The sequence below is a fragment of the Canis lupus genome, chromosome 27 (assembly GCF_011100685.1).
Source record: "Canis lupus familiaris isolate Mischka breed German Shepherd chromosome 27, alternate assembly UU_Cfam_GSD_1.0, whole genome shotgun sequence".
Taxonomy (NCBI): Eukaryota; Metazoa; Chordata; class Mammalia; order Carnivora; family Canidae; genus Canis; species Canis lupus.
In genome coordinates this window covers 15,797,433-15,803,557 of record NC_049248.1, presented here as the reverse complement: position 1 = coordinate 15,803,557, position 6,125 = coordinate 15,797,433, and positions in this window count along the sequence as shown.

Below are 6,125 nucleotides of genomic sequence, written 5' to 3'. Positions count from 1 at the left end.
AACATAACAGTTACTGTTTTAATTTTTGGTAAAAGGTTTGGGGTGATTTTTTAATTTGTGAATTTAAAATTCATTGTGTGACAGAACAATGAGAAGTTGTGATTTTTCTAGTGGAACAATATACTATTTCTCCATAAAATAGTAATAAATTTAAAGTCATCAAAGAAACTAGGTGCCATTTTAAAAGCAATAACCATGACTATATTATATGTATGCAATATAAAATCACCACCATGAGCATAAATGTCCCAGGAAGAAACAAAAATGTTAAATTAGATCTCATAGCTGTTTCTGAGTCTTCCATTTACTTTCATTTGGCCACAGTTTATTCTGCTCTATGTTAATGTAAACTACTAGAAGTGATCAAACATTAATGGTTTTAACTACTGTTTCTGACAAGTGAGTGATTAAATAGTGTTACACTGGAAGTGTCATGATTTCTGTATATATAATCCAAGGAAAAGGAAACTTTTCTAGCCAAAAAGCCTTTAAAACTTCATCGTCCCTTATGGTAACATCAAGAGTACAATCTCAGGGAGGAAAATTCAGCTACCAGGGAGTACACATCTAAGTTCAGAACATGCTGGTAAGAAGGTATGTTTTCAGAGAGGTCAATTAACAGTATTTTGATCCTTTAACAATTCAGCAAATGCTTAAAAGATGACCAAATATTTCAGCACACTCTCCATACCTTGTAGGACATAATAATTTGGAACAAAAATAGATCATTTGGATCAAATATAAAAGGATCAGGGATCCCTGGGTGGCTCAGTAGTTTAGCGCCAGCCTTTGGCCCAGGGCATGATCCTGGAGTCCAGGGATCAAGTCCCACATCAGGCTCCCTGCAGGGAACCTGCTTCTCCCTCTGCCTATGTCTCTGCCTCTCTCTCTCTCTCTCTCTCTCTCTCTCGCTGTGTGTGTGTGTGTGTCTCATAAATAAATAAATTTAAAGAAATCTTTATATATATATATATATATATATATATATATATATATATATATGGACCAATGTTGAAATAAAGTTTCCTTAGTCATTTTGACTAAATTCTGGCACCAATTATTTAGTCAAAAAGAACTAGAGAAATTTCTGTATCCATTTATATCTTTTTGGTTCAGTTGTGTAGATCAGAGGCTAACAAACTTTTTCTATAAAAACATTTAGACTTCATGAACTAAAAGGCAAATTCAACTGTTAACATAGGTACTTTCATAACAAGAGAGAAAACAAATTTCCACAGTCTTTGTAGGAAATTCAAAAGATTACAATAATAATGGAGCACAATTTTGTTTTTGTAATTCTACTAGTGAGAAGAATGGAATTTTATTCTAAGGTACCATTTTGCTTAATTGGGGTTCAAGGTTAGTGTGCCCAATCATCAAATTTAGTGCAAATGTTCATTAGAAAACAACAACAACAACAAAAAATTAGCTTATGGGCCCAATAATAACAAGCAACAGGTCAGATGTGGCCCATAGGCCATAGCAGACTAGACTCTGGCATAGATAATTCCCATTTTAGCACAGGTTCAGTAAGTTCAACAAATCCTTTTGCTTTCCTTTTGCCTTTCTTACAAGCCCTAAATTAAAGGATCCCTATTGGAACACAAACTCTGCAAGGCAAATATCTTCATTTGTCTACCATTGATGTATACCAGGTACCTAGAACAGTGCCTGGCACATAGGAGGCCCTCAGTGAATATTTCTTTCCTGAAGCAATGAATAAAACATTCTCTGCTTTTTTACATATAGATACTTGGACTAGAGGAACCTCACTAAGTCTTAGAATCAACATGCTGGGAGCCAAGAATTAAAAAGACCAAGGAATCCTATTTCACTTACTTCTGGGCATTCTATTTGTTCGCCCCACAAATACTCACTGCTACCAGTAACTGGTCTAGTGAAATGATAGCATGGTTCATGTCTGAAGAAATTTCATAGAAGGAAACCTTAAAAGGGGGGTAATGATGCATTTTTTTCTTGAAAATTAAAAATATGATCATTTGATTTGGGTGGCATCACACTGGCTATTCAGAAAAAATTAAATTTTACTTAATTAAAATTAAAGATTAATCTTCTAAGACATTAAGCCACAAAATGCTATTTAACTCACAATCTTATCTTTGACCTCATTAATAGAGGCTGTACGCTTTCTACTCTAATTATTCCCACATCCTGCTCTTCATATTTTATCCACTGGAAAAAATAGGAATCCAAAACCTGACTCTGGAACAAACAGAACTTCTAGAGTCAGAGAATATCTCAAATGTTTTTCTAATTCAATCTCTTTTAAATGTGAAATACTGGAGAGAGCAAGAGTAGGTGATATGCAAGTGTGTCTTATGCAAGCTGGTGGCAAAACTATTGTTGGAACCAATACTTGGTTCTCAAGTCTAATTATATTGTTACGAAATATGAGTTATAAAGAAAAAGTGAATTACATCCTAGGAGTTATCAAGTTTATAGATTTAGTAGCTCAGACAAGAATTTAGCACAGCTCTTATTTTCATGATGAATACAATGCTTTGAAAGATAATATTCAACCATTCCAGCAAATACTAAAACAAAAATTTTACATTTGGGTCCAGTAATATTGTCTGTTCTATATTCAATACAATAGTCGGAAATTGATTAATTTTGATGAAACACTTGGTTGGGAGCAGGGTGCAGATGATAATTCAAGGGAACAGACTGGGCACAGTTTGGGAACCAACTTGATTATGGAGGCAATAAGGCTATCCAAATATTTGTTCCTTGTCCCATCTGTCTCCCTATGCAGCACATTGCAAATGAGAGGGAGAAGGCCAAGTTCACATACCCAGTATCGCATATTTTATTTAGTTATAACCATTGCTATCATACTGAGTATATAACAGATTACCACTAATCTGATAAAATTGTGACACATTAGGATGAATGCTGTTTTAGTGTTGTAGAGTTTATAAGATGCTCTACATGTGTTCCAATTGAACCTCATCAAACGTCATAACGTGAGCAGATGTGGTAGATTGATCGCATAAATAGCCTAAATTCTTTATCTCTCCATGCATCCATGCCCCTTCACCGTGTGACTTTGCAATTCTCACTAATGAGGTTGAGTCTGTTTCCTAGCACTTGAATTCTGCAATTCTCACTGTAATTCACATAGTGTGTTTTTGGCCAATAACATGTTAACTGATGTGATGCATACAGAATCTTGCATGCATCTTCTATTGCTCTTTGCCGTGGCCACAGTTAATACACCAGGCTAGCCTACTGGAGCGAGAGTCAGCAAACTTTTTCTGTAAAAGACCAGATCGTAATTTTGTTTGGTTTTGTGGGCCAGGTGATCTCTATTGCCAATTCTTCAACTACTCAACTCTGCCAGTGACACAAAAGTAGCCACAGAAAATATGAAAATCAATGAGCACAACTGTATTCCGATAAAATGTTATAAAACCAGCCCATGGGCTGGATTTGGCTGAAGAGCCATGGTTTGCTGACCCCTGTATTAGAGGATGAGCCACATGGAATAGAGATGAGTTGCCCCAGTAATCCTAGTGGAGATCATTTGGAATTAGCCAAGCTGCAGCCAATTCCCAGATACATAAGACAACCAGACACACGTCCAGCAGCACTGCCTGGCCAATGTGTAGCTTACGGCAGACACATGAGCAAACCCAGCCAACATGAGCTCAACCCTGCGGAATCATTCGCAAAGCCACTGAGTCATGGGTGATTTGTTACACAGAATTATTGTGGCAGAGGATTATTCATACAGTAGGTGAAGTATTAATTTGGCCATTTTAGAATTAAAGATGGGGCTTAAGGAGGTTAAATACCGTGGTCATTATCTCAGGCAGCCAGAAAGTGTCAGAGCCAAGACTCAGATATAGGTGTTTTCAAATCCAGTGTTCTATTCACTATACAATCCTTTACTTTTCTTTCTCTGTTTGTTTACATGGAGATAAAGATATTGATATGTACAATTTAAGCTAAAAAATAAGAACTTCAGGCAGCTTCTAACTCTTCACTGTTTCCCCTTTTAGCTTTGAGTTATTAAAAATCATGTCACTCTGGCTTAAAGTTTGGATTATATTCCTTAGACTGCTAATGTGCATCTCTTCGTGGTGTATCATAGTCTATATTGTCCTGGTTCATATTTTCCAAAACTCCAGTAAAAGGAAATAACTTAAATGGCCTACTCTTGCACATAACTCCTATTTCTCCATTTTACTGCTCCCATTTTATGCAGGGCTGTCAGGCCTTTCTGAATTAAATGTGACTTAGGGCCTGCGTGTGCTGACTGAGGGGGCTCATAGGTTCTATTGCTCATCCGCGATCTTGTACTTGAGCTGTCAAGTGTGAGAGATTGGTGCCAAATTCAACCCAACACAGCCCCTTCCCAGAAGTCTGCCTTTGACAACTCCTCCTTGTCAAATCCAACAGTTTACATAGGATATATAGTGAATAAAGTACTCTGGAAGATACGAATGTAGAGGTGCTGCTTCTGCTGATAGCAGGAACACCTATCAGCTTCCCACAGGGCTGACATTTCAGGCTGGCAGGGGGGAGATGATCATGGGATTTTTGTGCCGCTGTTTCTAAATGGATTGTAGAGACACCCAAGGCAAACTCCCTCACGTCTCACCATCTGCCTCCAAGAAGAGTCAGTGTGATGCAACTACGCAACTCAAAAAAAAAACTTTTTTTTTTTTTTTGGTATTTATAAAGTAGACTCTTCAGGTGAATGGTTTATACAACACAGGAATCCCAAGGCTTGAGTCTCTCTGCCTTAAAGTTTCATGCTTTAGGCACCAGAAACTCCATGACCTTCTCCACACTGCCCAGAGAAATATCTGACCACAGAATCATTGAATGTGAGAGCAGGAGGGTAGCTGTTAGCAGTGTGTCGGTGCTTCTGGAGGTTCCCCTAATTACTAGGAACCAAAAGTTGCACAATTCCTTTTTGATGGTTAATCTCCTAGGACCATAGCACAGCTATAACTCATTAGCTTCCAGGTCATTAAGACACAAGAAGTAGGGGATCCCTGGGTGGCTCAGCGGTTTAGCGCCTGCCTTCGGCCCAGGGCGTGATCCTGGAGTTCCAGGATCGAGTCTCATGTCAGGCTCCCTGCATGAAGCCTCCCTCTGTATATGTCTCTGCCTCTCTCTGCGTGTGCGTCTCTCATAAACAAATAAATAAAATCTTTAAAAAAAAAAAAAGACACAAGAAGTAGACTCTCAGTCAGAAGAGAGATCAAATAGCTAAGAAAATGGGGAAAAAATAATATACAAAGATACATGTTGAGTGTGTCTGCCTAAGCATCCACATTGGTTAGAGGTTTGCATCATCAGATGTGGTCTTGCTAGTGCCACCTCCAAGGCTGTTCCAAGTGTGGAAATGAGTGTGGCATGCTGTGGCCAATGGACTATGAGTATTTTTAACCCCATTTATGAGATCATCTCTATTTTGAAGTGGAGGTATCAGATTATTTCAGTCTTATGACATCAAACATCTGATTCATTGAACTGTCTTTGGTCTAACCCATGCCCACCAAGTATACATTTTTGCCACACAAGCCCAGCCTGCAGCGTGGAGAGCCCTGGGTCCTAGAGTAACTTTAGTACCTTTGGCAGGGCTCTCTCAGAGAACATCAACAGAAGCTTTCTGATCATGATTTCAGCTTCCAAGTCACCTTGACCATGGAGGCAGAATGGATTAACCCCTGGGATTCAGACCACCAGACTATGGGACAGTTACAAGACCAAGTTTTGATGAATTCCCTACCATTCCAATTCAACTTTATCTATATTTTGGATCTTATGACTCTATCCCTCAGGACCTTATGGCACTTATACCTTGAAAGAGTAATCTGTATGCCTTCAAAACAGAGGGACTTACTCATTTGGCATTCATTAGATAAAGTTTTCTTAATCTTTTTTAAAGTACTAAGGCCTTTGATACACATGGACCTCTCATATCCCACCACCACGTTTCAACATGCACAAGCCAAATAGGTACTTCTTGTAAAAAGATGTCCCCACCTGTTCAGAAGACTCTATGGCATATCATATGATAAAGCAATAGGGCTTGTGTGCTAAATAATATAGACTCCACATATATACACATCTGTGTGTATAAACGC